We start from the raw sequence: 26,681 nt of genomic DNA, 5'->3' as shown, positions 1-26,681 counted from the left end.
AGGTACTGGTGTTGGGTGGGAGAAGCCAAATGGCACATATGGTGTAGCAGGTTCCTAGGTCCCTAGAATTATGCTGGAGGGCATGCTCCGCTACTGGGTATTGGACATCTCCTAGGCGGACAGTTCGTCTGTGCCCATTCATGCGCTCAGCCAGTTTAGTTGTCGTCATACCAATGTAAAAGGCTGTGCAGTGCAGGCATGTCAGCTGATAAGTGACGTGTTGTCTCACATGTGGGCCTGCCTTGAGTTGTGTATGTTTTACCAGTAGCGGGGCTGGAGTAGTTGGTTGTGGGGGGATGCAAGGGGCAGGTTTTGCATCAGGGTCGGTTACAGGGGTAGGAACCGCTGGGTAAAGAAGGTGGTCTGGGAATATTGTAGGGTTTGACAAGGAAGTTACAGAGGTTAGGGGGTCGGCAAAAGGCAACTCTGTGTGGTGTGGGGAGAATATTGTCAAGGGATGATCTCATTTCAGGGCTTGACTTGAAAATTCATATCCGTGGCGGAGTAATTAGTTGATGTATTTGGGACAGGATAATATTGGGTGACAAGGGGGATGCTTCTGTGTGGTCTGGGGGTAGTAACATTGTTGTTGGGTGGGGAGGAATGTATTGCTTGGGAGATCTGTTTGTGGACAAGGTCTGCAGGATAGTTGTGGGAGAGGAAAGCACTGATATATAATATAATACAGGGAAACATTCCAAATGGGAAAAACATATCTAAAAACAAAGATGATGTAACATACCAAACGAAAGCATTGGTATGTTGATAGACACACAAACAAACACACACACAAAATTCATGCTTTCGCAACCCACAGTTGCTTCATCAGGAAAGAGGGAAGGAGAGGGAAAGACGAAAGGATGTGGGTTTTAAGAGAGGTTAAGGAGTCATTCCAAACCTGGGGGTGGAAAGACTTACCTTAGGGGGCGGGGGGGGGGGGGGGGGGGAAGGACAGGTATACACTCGCACACACACACACACACACACACACACACACACACACACATACACACACCCACACATATATCCATCCGCACATATACAGACACAAGCAGGGTATATGTGCGGATGGATATGTGTGTATGTGTGTGTGTGTGTGTGTGTGTGTGTGTGTGTGTGTGTGTGTGGCATACTGATCTGAACTATGCCGCCTTCAAATGGAAGTTTTTTGATCACTCCTTATTTTGCACCCTGCCACCTTGGCAATATGTACCGCAAATCATCAGACAGACGACCTTCCTGCATGCTTCGAGCATCCCCTGGTGCTGTTCCGAACCAATGCTAATCTTTGTAACTGCGACGAGCAGTGTGCAGATTGCATCTTTGTATCCCACAAAGAGGTGACAGTTCCCAGTGGCATGAATGGTTACTGTTTATTGACTGTCACTGAGTTGGTGAGTCATTTGCTACATTGTGGCCCACCTGTTCACTGCTAAAGCCATGCTAGTCAGTGGTAACCCCTGTCAATGATATCCTGTTGCCCATAGCAGTTCACTCTGCTGATTGTGGTAGTATTTTCCTTGAATAAATCTGCTCACATTACACCTTTGACACTGTGGTACAAGAAAGCCCAATGACTACACACCCTTATAGAATAAGTGTCTCGAGCCATGGGTACCCAGGATATGGCAGTGATAAAATCACCCTGTGATCAACTGTCACACTGCAGCTGTAAGCTGCACCTCCTTTTTCAGAATACTCAGGTTTATTAACTTGAAGTAAATCAGATCTTTTGAAGGAAGATTTAACAAAAAGGGCACATCCAGGAAAGGATGAAACCATGTCTAATTAACTGGCACACAAAATTAATAATTAGTGGTGACAAAGATCCTCTGCAATAAAAAATAATGTCCACTGACTTCATGTATTAGTCTTCAAGTGACAGAATATATGTAACTGTGCCCTTCTTATTTACACTGATTAAACAATGGAAATTCCAGGTAGGAATATCAACAGTGCAGGGAAAGATAGATCACTATTTACCATAAAGAACACAAAGTTGCACACAGGCACAACACACAAGCAAGCACACCGCGTGTGCACGCACGCACGCACACACACACAGAGAAAAAAAAACTGCCAAGTCCAGCAGCTAGAGGCAAGCTGCTGGAGTTGGCAGTCATATGTGTGTGACATGTGCTTGCCTGTGTGTATGAATGTGTGTGTTTCTCTGTATCTCTTTTGCTGATAAAGGCTGTGGCCGAAACCTTTGTGTAAGTGCCTTTTTAATTGTGCCTGTCTACAATGTAACATGTCTCCTCTACAGTAAGCAGCACTCTACCTTTTCCTATATTTTTCATTTACACAGATGTAATTAACAAATCAGAGTCTATTTATTCCAGAGAAGTGACAGTTTGTTCATGACAGTTCAGCACAAATCTGATTTTTTATATACAGCAAGGCTACCTATAAATTATTCTGTGTGCCAGTGTTCATGCTGACTATAGGGATTCACACTGATCATGTGTAATTTGACATCTGGTCCTGTAAACTTACTTCTGCTCAACGTGAAAAATTCTCCACTCCACATTTTGTAATTAACCTTAACATATCAAATAATGCACCCTTCGATATAACTGCTTATTGTCCACTTCCCATCACTCTATTCCCAATGTCAACCCAGCTGACCTCTACTTCTAATCCAAAAACCATGGTTGACTCAATGTTTGCTATCGCAAGCTATTGCAACACAAAAGTGCCAGAGGCACCAGTAATGATATATAATTAAAAATACTAGAAAGTAAGGCTCACCAGTTAGTTCATGCTAAGACAAACACTACAAGTGTCTACAACACTGCGCTCTCACACAAGTACGAGGTCTGAATACATTCCAGTTACGATACACTAAACTATTTCATTCACGGTGGCAATATACATACTCTCTCCCCAATAAACAGAATAGTTATAACTCAATTGTTCACAAGTGTATATTATGACTCTTGCCACAGCTATGCAGTCAGTATACCACAGGCGTGCCATAGAAAGGGATCGGGTTCAATTCCTTGTAGAGCCGGGAAATTCTGCTCGGTGGACAGACTGGAATAGGGTACACACTGCTTGTAGTTCCAGCTGAGGAGCTACTCAAGTGAGAAGTAGTGTCTTCAACTTCTGGAAGTTGATAACAGCCTGGAGAGTTGTATACTGACCCCTTAACTCTCCATAGATATATAGTAGAGAACATCTCTCGAAGAGCATTGCGTGGTCTTCTGGGCCCAATGCAGAGTTCCTTTATCAATGTATATTGTATATCACCACTTGTACACACTCATCAGCACAGTACCATATTGTCTCTTCACGTGGCAAATTTTTATTCCCTTGTTTCCAGATCAACATTTTTCCTCTTCTTCTTCTTCTTCTTCTTTTTTTTCCTTACTATCATTTCTTGTACCACACATATTCCACACGGTTTATGCTCACTCCTTCAATGATACTGCCCATCCTTCTCTAGTGTGCGAGTTGTCCCTGCTTTCCTGCATGTTTGTTGGTTTAAACACCCTTGTTTCAAAAGAGAGTGACAGCTTAGATACAGTCTTGTCAACATTTTGTATTTTTATTTAGCAATTATTGTTTGAGCCTTATAGGCGAATGTCACAAGATATTGTCAACCACTGCATTCACTAGATTGGAATGGGGTTCATGGTAACTTAACAATTCATTTTTTAAGTTGCTGTTATCTTTTTCATCCTATCTTGGACTAGCTTTTCCATACTCCCACTCTATTTTACGTAGTCAAACAGTTATCTGCCCTTGCAAACTTGCTCCTTTACTACCAAGTTAACTAATACTGGGCAGCCTAACAGAAGTTCCAATATCCAGTCTTTCACCACAATTCACCTACACACACTTTTCACTCACTGATTTTCTTTTTTCAATGTCATAAATATTTTGCTTTCACAGACTGCTGTGCTTTGAACATAAAATTGTAGGAACATCTGCCTCACACGTCAGTTTTTTTTTTTATTTATTAAAGAATATGTTCCTTGCTTATTCCTATCTGCTTCTGATACATTTCCATTCTCACTTTTATTTTGTTTTGATCCATTTCTTTTTTCTTTGATAGACAAGTCAAACAACAATGGCAATATGTTGCAGCCCCCTGTGTTTCACCCTACTTACTACGAACTTACTTTTCTTAGCTTTCAATTTTATTAGTCATTTGGTTTTTAAGATACTTAATTGTTTGACCCTGTATTTTTATATCTTATTTTACCTTGGGTTGATAAAGGATTTCTGTTATGCTCACAAAGAGAGAGCTGATTCTTCTCACCCCCCACCCCTTGTACCTTGTCCTGAAACAAACTTATCGCCAAAGTATCTTGCAGTTTTTTTCCTATTATTAATCTCTTAGTCTAGTCATCAATTTAAAAGTGTCAGTTGTTGGTCCCATTGTCTAATAATTTGTACATTTATATACAGGAAGTTCCAATTTTTATTTGGAACATATAGACTCTGATAATCATGAATCACAGTTCAAATGGCTCTGGGCACTATGGGACTTAACATCTGAGCCAAGGCAGGATTCAAACCTGCGACCATAGCAGTCGCGCGGTTCTGGACTGAAGCGCCTAGAACCGCTTGGCAACGGTGGCTGGCGAATCATAGTTACCATCACATGGACAGAAATACTGTGTTAACTTTATTACAACCTAGGGACATAGCTAAAAATGTCTTTACATAATTTCCAGTCCTGATTACTTTCCTTTAATTTAATCTCACAAATAGGTTAGTGTAACATGATGTTGACAGAGGCAAATTATATATACTCACAAATTATTTAGCTAGAGGTATCTGGTTTGTATGTCTGGGAGGGAGGAGGGTGCAAGCTGAAAACTTCAAGAAAAGATTACTCGTTTCATACCTGCTGGATTTAACTGCAGTTTATCTCTTCCATATACCAACCACATACCTAATGTGCATGGCAAACAGTTTAAAAGTATTATTCTATACTCAGCATTTGGAACTATCAGTTTCTTCATGAGAGAGGAAAGAGGGATAAAGTTGGAATTTCACCTCCTGAAGGTAAAATACTGATCAGTCTGTCAGTCTTCTAGTAATTTTATGGTTTCCTCACATGAATTTTCACTTGGACACGATTATTCTATGTTTCATCACTCACCTGAGAGATATCTCTGAATTCCCAAAGAGACACACCTCCAAATTGCCATCAGCTGTTATCCGTAAACGGTTGCACGTGCCACAGAAGTGTTCACTCATTGAGGTAATAAATCCCACACATCCCTTGAAGCCCGGGACATAATATGCCGGCAAAAAGAAATTGTAAGAAAATAGCTACTGCTGTTGTGAAAATACTATAAATGTGTCGCTCACCAAGTGGAGGAAGGAGAAAACGTGCATTAAGGGGAGTTTGAACGCCCTATCCTGACAATGTTAAATTTAGTGACTTAACTTCCCCGTATTTCAGGAACAACTGTAGCCATTGACAAGAAACTTTTACAGCACATTAAACTATATGTTCTGAGTCTTACAATAATTGCATTTCAGCCACTGCTTTTGGAAATACAATTTTTTAATTACACAGTTAAAATTTTGTGTACTTTTTTGTATGTTATTCTAAATCATTTTATTTATACACATTATGTTTTTCTTTTAGTTAAGAAGACTCAGGATACGTATGTTATTACTCCCTGAAAATTTGAATTCGCTACTCGATGTAGTTTCTGAGATTTAGGGAAAAATGCAAGAGAAAATGTAAATTTTCAGGAAGAGTTTTTAAAGTTTTAATAGACTGTAACTCAATATATGCTTAACATTTTATTTTTAGTCACTCAGAAGCACCCTGCACCATACTGTATATCATCCTCTTGATCTTTTTTAAGTTTTTTCTTGTTTTCTTCTTTCTGGACTCCGTAGTGGCCAACTGTGCTGCATACTTTGCTTTACCAATGCAAACCTTGTCCATCCATTCAAATTCTCTGATGCAGTTTGCTCCAGAATTAATTCCCATATGTTGTAGCACTTTCACGCTACCAATGTTGCCATCATTAAAAGCAATAACAGCATAACTGACCCCCACTTTAGTGTCTTCATTACGAGAAAAACATTTTTTGGTCTACATCTACATCTACATCCATACTCCTCAAGCCACCTGACGGTGTAGGGTACCTTGAGTACCTCTATTGGTTCTCCCTTCTATTCCAGTCTCGTATTGTTCGTGGAAAGAAGGATTGTCGGTATGCCTCTGTGCGGGCTCTAATCCCTCTCATTTTATCCTCATGGTCTCTTCGCGAGATATACGTAGGAGGGAGCAATATACTGCTTGACTCCTCGGTGAAGGTATGTTTTCGAAACTTCAACAAAAACCCGTACCGAGCTACTGAGCGTCTCTCCTGCAGAGTCTTCCACTGGAGTTTACCTAACATCTCCGTAACACTTTCACGATTACTAAATGATCCTATAACGAAGCATGCTGCTCTCTGTTGGATCTTCTCTATCTCTTCTATCAACCCTATCTGGTATGGATCCCACACTGCTGAGCAGTATTCAAACAGTGGGCGAACAAGTGTACTGTAACCTAATTCCTTTGTTTTCGGATTGCATTTCCTTAGGATTCTTCCACTGAATCTCAGTCTGGCATCTGATTTACCGACGATCAACTTTATATGATCATTCCATTTTAAATCACTCCTAATGCATACTCCCAGATAATTTATGGAATTAACTGCTTCCAATTGCTGACCTGCTATATTGTAGCTAAACAATATGGGATATTTCTTTCTATGTATTCGCAGCACATTACACTTGTCTACATTGAGATTCAATTGCCATTCCCTGCACCATTCATCAATTCGCTGCAGATCATCCTGCATTTCAGTACAATTTTTCACTGTTGCAACATCTCAATATCACAGCATCATCCGCAAAAAGCCCCAGTGAACTTCCGATGTCATTCACAAGGTCATTTATGTATATTGTGAATAGCAACGGTCCTACGACAATCCCCCGCAGCACACCTGAAATCACTCTTACTTCGGAAGACTTCTCTCCCTTGAGAATGACATGATGCATTCTGTTATCTAGCAACTCTTCAATCCAATCACATAATTGGTCTGATAGTCCATATGCTCTTACTTTGTTCATTAAACGATTGCGGGGAACTGTATCGAACGCCTTGCGGAAGTCAAGAAACACAGCATCTACCTGGGAACCCGTGTCTATGGCCCTCTGAGTCCTGTGGACGAATAGCACGAGCTGGGTTTCACCCGATCGTCTTTTTCGAAACCCATGCTGATTCCTACAGAGTAGATTTCTAGTTTACAGAAAAGTCATAATACTCGAACATAATACATGTTCTAAAATTCTACAACTGATCGATGTTAGAGATATAGGTCTACAGTTCTGCACTTCTGTTCGACGTCCCTTCTTGAAAACGGGGATGACCTGTGCCCTTTTCCAATTCTTTGGAATGCTATGCTCTTGTAGAGACCTACGGTACACTGCTGCAAGAAGGGGGACAAGTTCCTTCGCATACTCTGTGTAAAACTGAACTGGTATCCCATCAGGTCCAGCGGCCTTTCCTCTTTTGAGTGATTTTAATTGTTTCTCTATCCCTCTGTCATCTATTTCAATATCTACCATTTTGTCACCTGTGCGACAATCTAGAGAAGGAACTACAGTGCAGTCTTCCTCTGTGAAACAGCTTTGGAAAAAGACATTTAGTATTTCGGCCTTTAGTCCATCATCCTCTGTTTCAGTACCTTTTTGGTCACAGAGTGTCTGGACATTTTGTTTTGATCCACCTACCGCTTTGACATAAGAGCAAAATTTCTTAGGATTTTCTGCCAAGTCAGTACATAGAACTTTACTTTCGAATTCATTTAACACCTCTCGCATGGCCCTCCTCACATTACATTTCGCTTCGCGTAATTTTTGTTTGTCTGCAAGGTGTTGGCTATGTTTATGTTTGCTGTGAAGTTCCCTTTGCTTCCGCAGCAGATTTCTAACTCGGTTGTTGTACCACGCTGGCTCTTTTCCATCTCTTACGATCTTGCTTGGCACATACTCATCTAACACATATTGTACGATGATTTTGAACTTTGTCCACTGATCCTCAACACCATCTGTACTTAAAACAAAACTTTTGTGTTGAGCCGTCAGGTACTCTGAAATCTGATTTTTGTCACTTTTGCTAACCAGAAAAATCTTCGTACCTTTTTTAATATTTCTATTTACGGCTGAAATCATCGATGCAGCAACTGCTTTATGATCGCTGATTCCCTGTTCTGCATTAACTGTTTCAAATAGTTCAGGTCTGTTTGTCACTAGAAGGTCTAATATGTTATCGCCACGAGTCGGTTCTCTGTTTAACTGCTCAAGGTAGTTTTCAGATAAAGCTCTTAAAAAATTTCACTGGATTCTTTGCCCCTGCCACCCGTTATGAAAGTTTGAGTCTCCCAGTCTGTATCCGGCAAATTAAAATCTCCACCCAGAACTATAACATGGTGGGCAAATCTACTCGAAATATTTTCCAAATTATCCTTCAGGTGCTCAGCCACAACAGCTGCTGAGCCAGGGGGCCTATAGAGACATCCAATTACCATGTCTGAGCCTGCTTTAACCGTGACCTTCACCCAAATTATTTCACATTTCGGATCTCCGTCAATTTCCTTCGATACTATTGCATTTCTTATCGCTTTAAACATGCCTCCCCCTTCACTGTCCAGCCTGTCTCTGCGGTATACATTCCAATCTGAGTTTAGAATTTCATTACTGTTTACATTTGGTTTCAGCCAACTTTCTGTCCCTAGTACTATGTGGGCATTGTGACCGTTTATTAATCAGAGCAGTTCTGGGACCTTTCTATAGACGCTCCTGCAGTTTACTATTAGCACATTAATATTGTTATTCCCTGTTGCATTTTGTCTATTCCTACCTTTCCGCATCTCAGGAGGTGTCTTTTCGGGCCTAGGGAGGGAATTCTCTAACCTAAAAAACCCACATGTGCACTCCACACATACTCCACTACACTTGTAGCTGCTTCCTGCATGTAGTGCACACGTGACCTATTCAGGGGGACCCTACATTTCTCCACCCGATAGCGGAGGTCGAGAAATTTGCACCCCAGATCTCCGCAGAGTGGTCTGAGCCCTTGGTTTAAGCCTTCCACTCGGCTCCAAACCAGAGGACCACTATCGTTTCTGGGAACGATACTGCAAATAGTTAGCTCAGATTCCACCCCACGAGGCTTTCCGCCTTCACCAACTCTGCTAACTGCCTGTAAGAACTGAGGATGACCTCTGAATCCAGACGGCAGGAGTCATTGGTGCCGACATGAGCAACAATTTGCAGTCGGGTGCACCCAGTGCTCTCTATCACTGCCAGCACGGCCTCCTCCACATCTCGGATGAGACCCCCGGCAAGCAGACAGAGTAAACACCGACCTTCTTCCCCGACTTTTCCGCTATTTCCCTAAGGGGCTCCATCACCCGCCTAACGTTGGAGCTCCCAATAACTAATAAACCCCTCCCCCCCATGTGCCTGCTCGGAACTTGCTGAAGGAGTGGCCACATGTCCACTCACAGGCAGAACGGACGATGCCACACGGCCAGCCTCCACACTGACCCTCCGCCTCGTGCGCCACAAACGCCGCTGAACCCGCCACTCCCCTTGCGAACAGAGTGGCCCAACCGCGCCCGGTACCCGCAAAGATGTGTCAACAGCAGGGTCAGTGGGTGAAGCATGTAACACCTGGGGTGTACCATGCAACGCACCAGACTCCCCATTGCCACTACACTCCGAGGCAGCAGCCAGAAGACGGCTAACCACGGCCATCAACACGTTCAGCTGTTCGCGAACAGTGGCCAGCTCCTCCTGTGTCCGTACACAGCAGTCTCACATCCTATCCATCCTAAGAAATCAATTTACTGTAGAGAGTTAATCAACTTATAACTAGACTGCTAATTCACTAAAGGCGGCTGATAGTTGACTAAATTGTGGTTACTAGATACTTCCTGTAGAAAACAATGAAAATAGCACTACCTGTCTCTGGACTGTATTCAAAACAAACACTAGCACTACTGGCACTATGGCTGACTAAACGGACTCTCTCTGACTGTATTCAAAACAAACACAAAATCTATGGAACACTATTACTAGCACTCGACAATTAAAGCTTCCTAAAAGCAAAAACACACGGAAGAAGAAGTGACAAGTAAGAAAAATAGAGTTAACACTTAAACTAGCGTAGCTCGCTGCACAGCAGACGTGACGCAGACGGCAGTTACGATGACACTGACACTATAAGATTATTGAACGACTCATTGGGATTTTGAGTCTGACAATGCAGACACTTCTTCAATAATTCAGGATTGCCAGGTCTCAGTAAACAGGTTTTATGATATCCACAACTGCTGCTGGGATAGAATGTTTATGGCTGTATGACCTGTTTGAGTACTGGGCATTGCGGTAATTGCACCATGAACCAGATCCAGGAGGGCAAAGATGGTGTACTGGTTTATCATCAGCTGACAGTCTCTGGAAGAAGGTAGCCCATACTGCCTGCTTCATTTTCAACAAATCCTCAGTATTATTTCTAATGGCAATCTCATAATACTGTTGTAGTTCATCAATCATGTTGTCTGTCAGCCTGCTTCTTATGGTCTTACCACCTGAAAGTTTCTTGTCTCTCAAACTTTGTTTCAATTTTCTCAATCTGGTACCCATCCTCTTCTGGACATGACCAACACATTCCATTTCTGTGATAAGCTTCTCACCATAAGGCTGAGTGGCTACTACACTGTTATATTTATTTGAGTCTGTCTAACCTAAGAACTTAGTGTAACACACTCCCCTTTAGTTTACAGATCGATTATAAATTTTATCCACACTGGTCACTGTAGCAACAGAATTCTTAGAACTGCAGCTGCACTTCTACCAAGTGCCCCAAAAGCTACTGATATGTCAATCATACCATCGTTTATTTCAGCAGCTTCATTTGCAGCACCCTTAATTGACTCACATGCAGCTGATTTCACAGCAGCTCCAATAAATCCTGCATACTTGTCCATTTTACAAAGTGGGCGTGGCATATACATCACGACACACATTGTTTCTGCTGCAGTGTGTCCTTTGCCAATAGCTCTCAATCCATAAGACCACCTAATATTTATTTTAAAATAATTATCTTTACACTTATCAGAACTCCAAAATGAATGAGTATATTTACAACTGGCAGAATTAATGATAAGTTTCCTGGCTAGTCCATTTGATACCTCAATGTCTTCATGTAAACTAACTGGCCCTCCACATACATACAGCACACACATTCACATAACATCCCTATTAGGATGTGTAAATGTATGAGAATATAACCTAACCTACCGTTTACATGAGGTTTGTTTTGAGATAACTGTGTTATCACTATGTTTTATTTTAATCTTCGAAGCACTAATGGGTGTTTCTCTAGATACTCATGAGTTTGCCAGTATTTCATTGTCTGTAACTTCACACACCACATGCTGAATACAATGTTTCTCTTTATTCAAAATTTTATTACCATGAAACCCACATTTCTTAAAAACACTTCATTTTGGAGTCATACTTTTTGAGAGATTTACCAGTCTATTCGTCACTTTTCCTCGGAAAAACGTTAGCACTTCGATATACAAAGCATGTTTATACTATGAAAAGATACGATACTATTTTTGACACTGCTACCAATACAAACACATAACTTAACCATCATAACAAAGCAATCCACAGCTTTCTACAGGGTAGTCCATTGATAGTGACCGGGTCAAATATCTCACGAAATAAGCATCAAATGAAAAAACTACAAAGAACAAAATTCGTCTAGCTTGAAGGGAGAAACCAGATGGCGCTATGGTTGGCCTGCTAGATGGCGCTGCCATAGGTCAAACTCATATCAACTGCATTTTTTAAAAATAGGAATCCCCATTTTTTATTACATATTCATGTAGTACGTAAAGAAATATGAATGTTTTAGCTGGACCACTTTTTTCGCTTTGTGATAGATGGGGCTGTAATAGTCAAAAATGGTTCAAATGGCTCTGAGCACTATGGGACTTAACTTCTGAGGTCATCAGTCCCCTAGAACTTAGAAATACTTAAACCTAACTAACCTAAGGACATCACACACATCCATGCCCGAGGCAGGATTCGAACCTGCGACCGTAGCGGTCGCGCGTTTCCAGACTGTAGTGCCTAGCACTGCTCTGCCACTCTGGCCAGCTGCTGTAATAGTCACAAACATATAAGTATGTGGTATCACATAACATTCTGCCAGTGCGGACGGTATTTGCTTCGTGATACATTACCCGTGTTAAATTGGACCGTTTACCAATTGCGGAAAAGGTCGATATCGTGTTGATGTATGGTTATTGTGATCAAAATCCCAAGGGGCGTGTGCTATGTATGCTGCTCGGTATCCTGGACGACATCATCGAAGTGTCCGGACCATTCGCCGGATAGTTACATTATTTAAGGAAACAGGAAGTGTCCAGCCACATGTGAAACACCAACCACGACCTGCAACAAAAGATGATGATGCCCTAGTAGGTGTTTTAGCTGCTGGGGCAGCTAATCCACACATCAGTAGCAGACAAATTGCGCAAGAATTGGGAATCTCAAAAACGTCGGTGTTGAGAATGCTACATCAACATCGATTGCACCCGTACCATATTTCTATGCACCAGGAATTGCATGGCGATGACATTGAACGTCATGTACAGTTCTGCTACAGGGCACAAGAGAAATTACAGGATGATGAAAGATTTTTTGCATGCGTTCTATTTAGCGATGAAGCATCATTCACCAGCAGCGGTAACCTAAACTGCCATAATATGCACTATTGGCCAACGGAAAATCTACGATGGCAGTGACAAGTGGAACAGCAGCGACCTTGGCAGGTTAATGTATGGTGTGGCATTAAGGGAGGAAGGATAATTGGCCCCCATTTTATCGATGGCAATCTAAATGGTGCAATGTATGCTGATTGCCTGCGTAATGTTCTACCAATGTTACTACAAGATGTTTCACTGCATGACAGAATGGCGATGTACTTCCAACATGATGGATGTCCGGCACATAGATTGCGTGCGGTTGAAGCAGTATTGAATAGCATATTTCATGACAGGTGGATTGGTCGTCAAAGCACCATACCATGGCCCGCACGTTCACCGGATCTGATGTCCCCAGATTTCTTTCTGTGGGGAAAGTTGAAGGATATTTGCTATCGTGATCCACCGACAATGCCTGACAACATGCGTCAGTGCATTGTCAATGCATGTGCGAACATTACGGAAGGCGAGCTACTCACTGTTGAGAGGAATGTCATTACACGTATTGCCAAAGGCATTGAGGTTGACAGACATCATTTTGAGCATTGATTGCATTAATGTGGTATTCACAGGTAATCACGCCATAACAGCATGCGTTCTTAGAAATGATAAGTTCACAAAGGTACATGTATCACATTGGAACAACCGAAATAAAATGTTCAAATGTGCCTACGTTCTGTATTTTAATTTAAAAAACCTACCTGTTACCAACTGTTCGTCTACAATTATGAGCCATATGTTTGTGACTATTACAGCGCCATCTATCACAAAGCGAAAAAAGTGGTCCAACTAAAACATTCATATTTCTTTACGTATTACACGAATATGTAATAAAAAATGGAGTTCCTATTTTAAAAAACACAGTTGATATCAGTTTGAGCTATGGCAGTGCCTTATAGCAGGCCAACCATTGCGCCAGCTGGTTTCTCCCTTCCAGCTAGACAAATTTCGTTCTTTGTAGTTTTTTCGTTTGACACTTATTTCGTGAGATATTTGGCCCGGTCATGATCAATGGACTACCCTGTATATAAAAAATTACCGATTTTATTAGGTCTTGAAATAATGCATGTAAAAATTTTAACATTTTCAACTGGTGTAGATTATATTTTAGAAAATAAAATAAAATACTTCCCACGCAAGTTTATAAGTAATATACATATCATTTTATTTGGAAAATTGCAAATTTTATAATCAGATAAAAACCCGAAAAAGTGAAAAAGAATATTTTCCCCTTCTAACTCCCCTTAAAGGTACGGAAATGTGCAAGCTTTCGGAGCCAGTGGCTTCTTCTTCTGGCAGATACAATGAAGTAGAAGGAAAAGGGAAGAAAGAAAAGGTTTGTCAAGGTTTAGGAAATGGGGAGAGTTGCAGAAAAGCTACAGAGAAACCCAGGCCAGGACAGACTTACTGAATGGGATGAGAAATATATAACTAAACCAGTCCATCTCTCATACCACCAGCAGATGTGAAGTATTCTTGTGATTGGTAGTAAGTCATAAACATTAAATTATTTTCAGTGTATGTTCATATGTAATACTGCACATACCTTTGAGGTATCATTGGGCCCATTGGGAAGAGGATCGAAATTAGGCCACTGCTTTCTAATTATTTGGAGCATTTCACTAAATGAGACCATCTTCCCATCATTCCATTTGTTGCCGCTGAAAGGCATGAACTCGATAAATCTTACGTCAACATTACTCTCTTTTGTTAACTACACAAAACTGCACACTTCATCTTCATTAAAACCTCGCATTACAACACAATTTATCTGTGGAAGAAAGACACCATTAAAAACTTGGTATCAGATAAAGCATGGTTTAAACAGAGTTTGAAAGACTCTATAGATGAATATCTTAACAGTGGCTGTTAGGCCAGCTTAAATAAGAATGTCTGTTAGATTTCAGTTCTGAGAGCACTTTGTCATAACAGTCAAAATTATGTACTTTTTGTTTGATAAATTTATTAATAGTGCATAACAATGTTTGAGTCTGACAGCGTATCAATTCTGAAAATATTAGCTGTTCCAGTTTGTATTGTATTCACCTAGTTTGACAATCTCCTGACAAACGATCAGGGTATTCAAATGTTTTATATTTTTTATGTTATACTTTCTGGCATGTTACTCACCCATGAGAATCATCTCATGTTTTGGGTCTTGGAACAAAAGCTGAATCTAATCTAATCTAACCTACAAAATAATGTTTCTACAAGTCTGTTGTTATATTTGTATACCTCACTGATTCTGTTAAATTAATCTTTTTCTCTTTTTTTAGAGAATGTCTGAATTTATCTTAGCATGCCAAGCTGTTAACCTTCTTAACAATTTACAAAAATTAAACTGCATACATCTCCAATCTTTTTCCCCACTCCAACGCACACATCTTTTGCTGAAGGTATTATTTTAACTATTACATTAAATTAAGAAGCTTTCTTGAAACTGTGCTGCCATTTGTGAAACAACTTTAAAAGTGTTCTCAAGATGAAAGGTCTTCACAAAAAGAGCATTCAGTATCTGTGCAGGTGGTAACACTGACAGCCTTCATATAAACAAGCCCAAATGGTAGAACATCCTTATTTACACACACACACACACAATGGTACAAAAAAGGAAAAGAGCACACCTTTCATTCAAGCATTGAATATATAAACTGATGAGACAAAACACTATGACCTCCTGTTTGATAATGTGTTTGTCCACTGTTGGAACACAATACAGCAGTGATTTTGTGTGGGACAAGTTCAACAAATTTCAGGTATGTTCCCAGCATTATGTGAGGTATGTTCCCAGCATTATGCAGCACCGCATGTCTAAGCACAGGTCATGTAATTCCCATAAATTGGAGATCAGTGGTTTCTGGGTGCAGAACTGGTATCTGATAGCATCGCAGATGTATTCCATCAGATTCAGAAGGGGTGAATTTGATTCTGGCCTCGTGACACTGAAAGTCATATTGTTCAAACATGTCACCTTCATTAGGGACAGGGTGCGGACAGTGCACAATAATGTTCACACAGAACAAAGCTGTTATGGAGCCTTCAGTTACTACCACAGGACCCACAGAAGACCAGGTGAATGTCCTCCATAGCATAATATTGCTCCCACTGGCCTACGTCTGTAGCAAAGTGCACCTTTCAAGCACCAATTCACTCTGTTGACAGTGTATCTGCACAAAACCGCCAAGCAGGTGTAATGCGAAACATGAATGATTCAACCAGATGACACATTTCTATTGATTCACTGCCCAATCTCAATGCTCCTGAGCCACAGAAATTGTAATTCAACAGTGTTGTCAACATGGGAACATACAGGGGTTGTCTGCAGCAGAGCCCTATGTTTAACAATGTGCAATGAATGGTGTGCTCTGAAATACTCGTGCTTCCACCAGCACTGTGTCATCAGACCTGCCACAGAAATTAGCTTTCTCAGCCGAATGTCATCTTTTTTAAAGGAACCATCCCAGAATTTGTCTTAAATCATTTAGGGAAATCGAGGAAAAGCCAAATTTTGGTGGCCCGATGGGACTCGGGTCCATTGTCCTCTCGAAGGCAAGTCCACTGTCTGACCACTGTGGTGGCATGACCTAGTCTTAATTAAGCCAGAAAATCCTGGGAAATGCTGACATACTTATTGATTTAAGATATAACAATTTAAAACAATCCTTTCATGAATTTCACTACAATTTTCTGCTCTTTTGAAAAAAAATTTCTTTTGACTGTTTTGATATTGTTTAGTATGTTTAAATAATGATGGCAGTCTCTATAAAAGGGCAGTTTGACTTTTAAGTTTAGTTATACTGTTTTAAACTACATCCTTCATCTATTTGTCCACACAGAAGTGCTATAGGATATAACTTGAAGACTATGGTGAGGTGGTGGGGGACAGTCATGTGTTGAGAAGGTGGTGCTGCCAGAAATGAAGTGTGACACTGCATACAGGAAGAATAAAAATACTCTATTCCATATTCATTTACAATCTAATTCTGGCCCCCATATGGTTTTACTTTTCTCCAATAAGAAAAAAGAAATTGTCAGTAACTGTCTTTATAAGGTCTTAAAAGGAAACAAACAATAGAAAATCTAGGCTGGAATAATGACCATATTATAAAAAAGATACATTGCTATTCACAGTATACAGGAGATGTTCGGTCACAGACAAGCACAACAAAAAGACTACTAAACACGTAAGCTTTCGATCAGAAAGTCTTCTTCCAAACTGGACAAAACACACACACACACACACACACACACACACACACACACACACACACACACACACACACACACACACACATGACCGTTGTTTCTCCCATGATGCGCAGTTGCTCCCAGTCTGGCCCTAGCAGCCAGAGACAGTGGTCATGTATGTGTGATTTGCATTTGCGCGCATGTGTGTGTGAGTGTGTGTGTGTGTGTGTGTGTGTGTGTGTGTGTGTGTGTATGTGCATTACTTCTGCAAACCTTTCAGAAAGGACACAGTATGCATTTCATTCAGCAAGATGAGTAATAAACAATATTAGCAATAGTGCATCAAACTTGTTCACTTTCATCTTTGGATTAAACATTCGATTTCAGAGAGTACAGAATTTGGCAGAATCAAATTTTGGGGATATGTGGAACTGGGACAGTGGCATATTTTTCGCCCATTCAACAAACTAAGCACTGCTGATTGCTACTTTTATTGTGTCTGCTGCTGCAATGCATATATGAAACTGTAAGTGCAGCATCTATGATGGAATAAAATGTTATACAAATGAAACAAACTCTCGTTCAGAACATGTTCTCTCATACACAGTCTATTATTTGGTTCTTGTTGATCATTATCAAAGAAAGCAGCAGTGTAAGTAACAAGAAATAGTAGTCTCTTGCCATTGTTTCGCTAATGAGACGATTTCTGTCTCTTTTCTTCTTTCACAAAGAAAAAGGAGCCACAATTGCACTTTGTGTGCCAGTTACTTTCCAATACATTGGCACCAGCTGATCTTATTTAAGAATACTCAACTTTCGTAGCCATACAGCGCATCCTTTGCTTCCTGGCCTAAATCCAAGTTAACTCCCAGCCCCCCTGCCTCCCCCCCCCCCCCCACACACACACACGCCACTCCCCCCCCTCTCCCCCCCCCCCAAATCAGCTAGTTGTGTGCTGTTATCTCACGTCACACCCTAGTCTATGAGTGCCCAGCTGTCTGTCGCCTGACCCCTCTACCTGCACCCCTAGCTAGCCCACAGATGGCTCCCCACTCTCCCACGAGCCACTAAATGCTTCCCTCCAAACCCCTCCCATCTCTCTCCATCTCTCACATTGCCTCAACCCACCCCATCCTACCCCACTCTAAAGCCATACCTCACTCCAGAACACTCACCGTGGGCCAGTAAAGAGCTGGCAGTTGAGCGACCACAGCATAAGGAGACATGCATGCGCATGTGAGAACGTGTGTGTGTGTGTGTGTGTGTGTGTGTGTGTGTGTGAGTGTGCGCGCACGCGTGGGCGCGCGCGCATGTTTTCCCTACAGCTAGAAAAAGAAAGTGCATTCTGGAAGCTTGCCAAGCAATGTACCTTTGTTTGGAAGGTAGAAGGCGAGGTACTGGCGGAAGTAAAGCTGTGAGGACGGGTCGTGAGTCATGCATGGATAGCTCAGATGGTAGAGCACTTGCCCACGAACGGCAAAGGTCCCAAGTTCGACTCTTGGTCCGGCACACGGTGTTTATCTGCCAGGAAGTTTCATATCAGTGCACACTCCACTGCACAGTGAAAATCTCATTCTACATATCTTTTGTTCGTGTGCCTATCGATGAGACAGTGCTTCTGCCTTTTGGTGAGCCATCTCCTTTATTCCTAAATAATTTGTAATTTTCAACAGAAACCTTCCATACGTTATTATTGCATCCTACATTACAGTATGCAATTTCCACAATATGTGGTCATCTGTGAATATAATGGGGGTAACAACTGTAGGAGACCAAAAACTGACTGCAGTAAGCAAGTTCAAGTTACTGTACGCTGCAGTAGTTATGCAGAGGTGAAGAGGGTCACACAGGATAGGCTAGCATGGGCAACTCCATGAAACCAATCTTCAGATGGAAGATCACAACAATAAAAACATTTGATTCAGCATACACCAGACTCCAAACAGCGTACACAACCTGTATGCTCAGAAACACAGAAAATCATATTGGTTCCATCAGCAGAAAACTTCAGCCAGTAATTGATATGGAACACTGTGTCGATTTTGTTCATTAATAAAACCCAAAACTGGGGAGTAATAAGAGAGTATTGTTGTAACTTCTTATCAACCTGGTTACCAAAATACATATTAAGAAGACTGGTAAAGTGTTATTTTAAAGGGGTCACTCCAAAGCACCACGAAAGTATTTGAGCAATGTATAACATTAGAGAATCAGTGCGCAATATTGAAAGCCTATCTACATTATCTATATCTGCATGACTAGTCTGTAATTCACAATTAAATGCTGGCAGAGGGTTCAGAGAACCACCCTCAACCTATTTATCTACCATTCCACTCCCCTACAGCATTTGAGGAAAACCAAACACTTCAATATTTCCGTACAAGCTCTGATTTCTCTTATTTTATTACAAGATCATTTCTCTCTATATAAGAGGGCTCTAACAAAATATTTTCACATTCGGAGGAGAAAGTTGATGATTGAAATTTTAAGAACCTGCTCCAGCAAAATGATTTTGCTTTAATGACTGCCACCCCAATTCACATGCGATATCTGTGGCATGCACTTTCCTGTTTCCCAATAATACAAAATGAGCTGCCCTTCTTTGAACTTTTAAATGATGTCCTCTGTCAGTCCTATCTGGTAAGGATCCCACACCATGCAGAATGCTGCAAAAGAGGACAGACAAGTATAGTTGTAGATAGTCTCTTTAGTAATCCTAATCTTCTAAATGTTTTACTATTAAATCACAGTCTTTTGTTTGCTTTCCCACCGCATTATCTATATGAGCATTCCAATTTAAGTTATTTGTAAATGTAATTCCTAAGTATTCAGTAGACTTCACAGCCTTTAGATCTGCGTGAATTATCATGTAACCAAAATTTAGTAGATGCCTTTTACTACTCATGCGGATGACATAACAATTTTTATTATTTAAGGTCAGTTACCACTTTTTGCATCATATGGATAGGTAGCCTAAATCATTTTGCAGTTCATTTTGATCATCTGATCACTTTACAAGACAGTAAATGATTTGCAGGACTGTAAATGATAGCATCATCTAAGAGGACTGCTCAGATTCTCTCTTAAATTGTTAATGTAGATCAGCAACAGCAGGTGGTCTATAACACTTCCTTGAGGAATGTCAGATATCACTTCTGTTTTACTTGACGATTTTCCATCAATTACTATGAACTGTGACCTTTCTGACAGGAAACCACACATCCAGTTGCACAACTGAGCCAATACGCCATATGATTAGAAAATGCTTGTGAGGAACTGTTTCAAAAAGTCTTCTGGAAATCTACAAATATGGAATCAATTTGAGATCCCAAGTCGACAGCACTTATTACTTTGTGTGACTAAAGAGCTAGCTGTGTTTTAAAAGGTCGATATTTCTGAATCTATCTTGGCTATTTATCAATGAATCATTATCTTTGAGATAATTCATAATATTCAAACACAATATATGTTCCAAAATCCTAATGCAAATCAACACTAGTGATATGAATCTGTTATTTAGTAGATTACTCCTCTTTTCTTTCTTGAGCATTGGTGTGACTTGAGCAACTTTTCAGTCTCTAGGTATGGATCTTTATCAAATGAGTGGCTATATATGATTTCTAATGGAGCTATTGTATCAGCATTCTCTGAAAGAAACATAACTGCTTTATGACACTGAGGAGAGCTACTACTAAGTTACTCACAGTTGCAGTTGTTCTTGATTTGAATACTGCAATATTTACTTTGTTGTCTTTGGTGAAGAAATTTCAGAAATCCGTGTTTAGTAACCCTGCTTTAGTAGCACTGTCATCAGTAACATTACCACAGCTATTGCGCAGTGAAGGTATTGGTTGCGTCTTGCCATTGGTGTACTACACATGCAACCAGAACCTCTTTGGATTTTCTTCCAGATTTCAAAACGAAGTTTCACTATGGGAACTATTAAACACATCTTGCACTGAAACCCACCCTAAGTTTCGAGCTTCAGTAAAACATCGCTAATCTTGGAGATTTTGCATTCTTTTAAACTTTTACATGCTTTTTTTCATTGCTTCTGCAGCTGAGTTTTGACATATTTTGTGCACCATCCTTTTAATTTATTTTGTATCCTTTCAATTTATTTGGTATATATCTCTTAATTGATGTCGATACTATTTCTCTGAATTTAAACCATGTCTGGTCTACTCTTACATAGTCAGACTTGAAGGAGTGGAGACTTAGTAGAGACCGTCTCCTTGGAAGGCATCAAGTTAATTTTTATCTGCTTTCTCATTAAATGCCCTATTGTGTAGGGCTGAAAATTAATAGAGATAAGGCAAACAGAATGTGCAAAGTAAGTGGAAATTACTCATCTCTTCCCCGATTACAGTGCAATAGAAGATACTACAAGATGTTGACAGATTTCCATATCTCGGTAGCTTTATATGTAATAATGAGGTCACAGATGCAGAAATCACCAGCAGAACTGGAAAATCAGTCCATATGGCAATTAGGTCTGTAATATGTCGACAAAGCTTTGACTGTACTCCTTTATCGTTTATATGTGTGAGACTTGGAAAATGACAGTAAAATCAGCACACAGTCTCCATATTTTTCACCAACAATGCTAGAGATGAATTCTGAAGATGTTAACCCAACCAAGTTACAAACGATGAAGTGCTGAGAATACAACGTCTAGACAGCCTGCACAAAATTATTGTTGAAAGAAGACTGAAGATTGCAGGTTATGTTCTACGCATGTAAGGTGGAAGAATCCCAAAATCAACACTGTTGTGGAAATCAATGGACAGATACAGATGTACAGGAAGTCCTTCTAACACCTGGAACTTTTGCAATGAATCTTCAATGCATGGACTTGGAGAAAGGTGAGAACTTGGCAGCTGATCGAGTGAACTAGTGGAAACCAGTTCCTTGTATGGTACACAGCAAATCTGAGTAGGTTAGTAAGTAAGTAATTAAGTAAAGTAAGTACAACTGGGGATTTTGCAAAATTGTTGGATGATCAATATTATTGTCTAGATTTGACACTGTTGGACTTCTACCTTTTCCTTGATGTGTATTCTTCAAATTGTGAGTTTTATGAGAAAGCTGATAGGTACTTACCAATCAACATTCCCTCACACGAACTGACATTGTCTCTTTGTAAATTCTACTGTGCTAACAATTATCTACTGAGAATCCTCGACTAGGTCTCCGCAGCTCAAATGAGCCAGTTTCTTCTAAATTTCTGTCTTTGGCTATAATTGTCTTCCAAGTATGGTGACACAACATCCTGTCATGAAACTTTTGCCTTTACACTTGTTTACTTTTCTGGAAACTGCCTCTTTCTACACTGTGCACTAAATACATTATGTGAGTAACGCCCAATCTCCAACAACCAATCGTGAACTGTAAACAGTTGTAAACTCTATCAGGGCACATAACAAACAATTAACATTTGTGTTTTAGTGTTCTAAGCTGTGAGGTCATCAGCGGACAAATAATTTTAGTACCTATTCCTGGACAGCCGGAGTGGCCGTGCGGTGATAGGTGCTACAGTCTGGAACCGAGTGACCGCTACGTTCACAGGTTCAAATCCTGCCTCCGGCATGGATGTGTGTGATGTCCTTAGGTTAGTTAGGTTTAATTAGTTCTAAGTTCTAGGCGACTGATGACCTCAGAAGTTAAGTCGCATAGTGCTCAGAGCCATTTGAGCCTATTCCTGATGTGCTGTTGTTTGGAACAACAACTGACATGATCCAAAATATTACTTTCTTTTATTATAGCTTCACTTTTATTTTGTCTAATGATTACTACTTTCAGTATCAAATTCCATCATCAAGCCACTATATGATCAGAAAGCATAGTGTTTCGTTAAAATATTGTTTAATAAACAGATTACCATTATATCATCATTCCTTAAAGTAATGTCCAAAGTGGAAGGACAGATGATTAATTTTGAGTGTATACAAAAGTCAGAGTGCTGAACTGGATATGATAGAAGGAAAACCAGAAGGGCAGTGAGAGACGGGTGCCTTCTATCACCTTACTTCCATAATATGTTCATCAAGGAAGTAATAACAACAACAAAGAAAAGATGACAAGAATCAAAAGGTAATTTCTGGAATACTCCAAGGAAATGTGATAAGACCATTACATTTACAATGTATATAAATGATCCAGTAGAAAGTGTCAGAGGCTCCTTAATATTGTTCACAGATACTACACTTGTCCATCAGAAAGTAGCAACAACAGAAGACAGAATCAATTTGCACAATGACCTGCAGAGGATTGGTGAATGATGCAGGCTCTGGCAGTTGACCCCGCACATAAATAAATGTAACATATCACACACACACACACACACACACACACACACACACACACACACACACACACACACACACAGGAAAAGAAATCCAATACTGTACAACTTCACTATTAATGACAAATTGCTGGAAACAGAATCTACCATAAAATATCTAGAAGTAACTATCCAGAGCAACCTTAAAGTGGAATGACCACATAAAACAGCAATAGAAAAGCAGATGCCAGACTAAGATTCACAGGAAGAATCTTAAGTGAATGTAAATTACCCCTGTGTCCTTACCCAGTAGGACTGACAGAAGAGAGAAAGAAGATCCAACGAAGTCTGGAGTGTTTTGTCACAGGATCATTTAGTCACTGTGAGATCATTACAGAGATGCTCAGCAACTCCAGTGGTAGATGCCATAAGAGAGCAGTTGTGCATCACGGAAAGATTTACTACCCAAATTTCGAGAGAGTAGTTTCCGAGAAGAGTCTGACAACATAATAGTTTCTCTCATATACAATTCACGAAATGATCACGAGAAGAAAATTTGAGAAGTTAAGAGCTAATACAGAAGCGTACTGACAGTCATTCTTCCCAAGCACTGTTCACAAGTGGAACAAGGCGGAGGGGATCAGTTGGTGGCATGAGACGTACCCCCTGCCACACACAGTTAAGTGGTTTTTGGAGTATGATGTCGATATGGAAACTTAATTGCATGCATATACACTGCAGATTGACAACATCGCAATAGTAAATCAGAGTAGGAACTAAATAAAATGTTTCAGGCCTTAAATCAAGAAGTGGTAAAACTAAAGCTAAAAATGAATACAAAGAAGACAAAAGTTATGGCTACAGACAAGAAAGGAGGTGGAGGTAGGACTGACACAAGAACAGGCAATGAGCAACTCATGAAAGGGACTGAAATTCACTATCTCAGTAGCATTTTGCAAGAAAACAATCAATATTTCAAGGCATTCAAGAAAAGAAAAGCACAGGTGAAGAGTTCCTTCCAAAATAAGAAGAAGCTGCAACTGAATAAACATATCAGCTTCCACATTAAGAAAATATTTGTAAAGACTTTTGTGTGGAGTGTTCTGACACACAGATGCAAAATCTGTACATTAGAAAAGCCAAAGAAAGCTCGCCTCAAACCTGCTGAAATGTGGTTCTGGAGGAGAAGTACAAGAACTAGCTGCATTGACAGAAAAGTTAAAGGAAATAGGAGACAAGAAAGAACCACTGAAAGTTATAGGCCAGGGCAAAGCAAAATACACTGGACACTTAACTGGAGACGATAATCTTTTAAAAAACATTTCTGAAGGCAAGATCGTAGGTAAGAAAACAAGGGGATGACTGAGAACATCCTACTTAAACAATATGATCAATGAATGGGATTTTCTTCACACATGGAGATGAAGACAACTGCTGAAGAGAGAAAGCTGTGGCTGCAGAGACAAGGTTTAACCTTTTGGAAGAGTAAGGACAAACTAATACAAAATATGAGTCTGCATGGTAGCTACATATGGAATAAATGACAACTTCTTGTGTGCAGTCATCAAGTCACTTACCCCTGTAGGTGTCTTATCTACTAAAAGTAAAGGTCACTGTTGTGCTTTCAATAGATGTGAACTGCACCCTGAAAATGGTATGTCTAGTTTGCAGTTGTACAGAAGCTTTTTATTTTGCAAAATGGTTCAAATGGCTCTAAGCAGTATGGGACTTAACGTCTGAGATCATCAGTCCCCCAGACTTAGAACTACTTAAACCTAACTAACCTAAGGACATCCCTGCCTGAGACAGGATTCGAACCCGCGACCGTAGCAGCAGCACGGTTCCGGACTGAAGTGCCTAGAACCGCTTGGCCACAGTGGTCAGCTTTTATTCTGCAAAGAAATTTTTGATAATAAGATGAACTGATGCTGGTACTTGCTACTGAAACCAGTAGTACTTAGACACAACAAAAGTGTGACTACAGAATTAAGAATAATTTTTCCAAACAATCGAGTATTTTTTCAAAACAACACCACAATAGAGGAAACTTATTTTAAACTAAAGACACAAAAGAAAAAAAGAGAAACTGTAAAGATCTTGAGTCTCATAAGACTCTCTTGGGAGGAAAATATAAGATATTTAATTGGTAAACTTGCAAGGCATACTTTTTTATGTTGTATAAACTATGAAACTGTTAGCATCGTCAGCTAAAATTTACTTCTTCTGTCTTAATATACCTTCCTTCACTTACAGCTGCAGTGTGGAGACAGGGGTGAGGGTGGGAGCGGTGATGGGGGCGAGGGTGAGGGCGTACTGCTTTAAAATGGTGATTCTTGTATTGATATTCTTAACAACAGATTTATATCTTTTGCTTATGAAAGTCTGCATGCGATGACAGCTGCACTAGTAATACCTTCACAGGGTCGTATTCAAGTTGCAAGGCTAGATCTATGCCAGCCATGACACGCTCCCAGCCTTTCCTCCTCGTGATCTGGTTGTAGCGTTGGGACTGCAGGGTGTCTAAGCTGATGTTCAGACCGTCAAGCCCTGCCCTCTGCAAGGCAACCAGCTGTCTTGTCAACATGAGGCCATCGGTTGTCATTAAGACACTTTCGAGATCTTTTATTTTCTTCAAGGCACCTGTGAAACAGCAAATTATTCTAAAGAAACTGAAACAAATAATTTGTAACATTGCTGCTGCATATGAAACAAACCTCCAGTTGATAAATTGAAAATACAAATTCCTTAAAAGTTAACTGTACTTTTGCCCTAATACAAAGAGATAAGAAGGGTTAATAAACTGAATTGAAGAATGCAAGTTAAGATAGCAATGAAAAAATAATTAGAGGCATGAGATCACCTACTGCAACAGGGAAATGGGAATCAATATGAACCATTACCCAGCTACTGTCAACTGATTCCATGTCTCCATGCACACTGTATAAACCACTGTGGGTTGTACGACAAAGTACATTGTTGTACCACACATTATGGTTTTTCCCCATTCAATGCTCATGTGGAGTGTGGGAAGAATGATTCTTTAAATGGTTCTGTGCATGCTGTAATTAATCTTGCCTTCATGGTCCCTATAGGAGTGATACATATGTGGTTACTGTATAATCCCTAAATACCTCACTTAATACAGGTTCCTGAAATTTCATAAGTTGGGTTTTGTCATATATTTGGCGTCTATCTTCACTTGTCTGGCATTTCCAATTTTTAGTAGCTTCTTGATGCTCTCCCATGCATCAAATTAATCTATGATCAATCATGCTACACTATTTTGTATACATTCAATGTCTGCCATTAGCCTTATTTGTTATGGGTCATACTTAACCAATATTCTAGAATGGGCCACACAAGTATTTTGTAAGCAATGTCCTCTATAGACTGAT

General features: G+C 40.2%; 1 pseudogene; it reads right to left on the bottom strand.

Moving 5' to 3' along the window:
- The window catches only part of LOC124722811, a 57,376-nt pseudogene that overhangs the window by 16,032 nt on the left and 14,663 nt on the right, over positions 1-26,681 (bottom strand).

Source organism: Schistocerca piceifrons, chromosome X (assembly GCF_021461385.2).
Source record: "Schistocerca piceifrons isolate TAMUIC-IGC-003096 chromosome X, iqSchPice1.1, whole genome shotgun sequence".
NCBI lineage: Eukaryota > Metazoa > Arthropoda > Insecta > Orthoptera > Acrididae > Schistocerca > Schistocerca piceifrons.
Note: the sequence above shows the minus strand (reverse complement) of the source record. Positions and strands in the feature narration are given on the sequence as shown.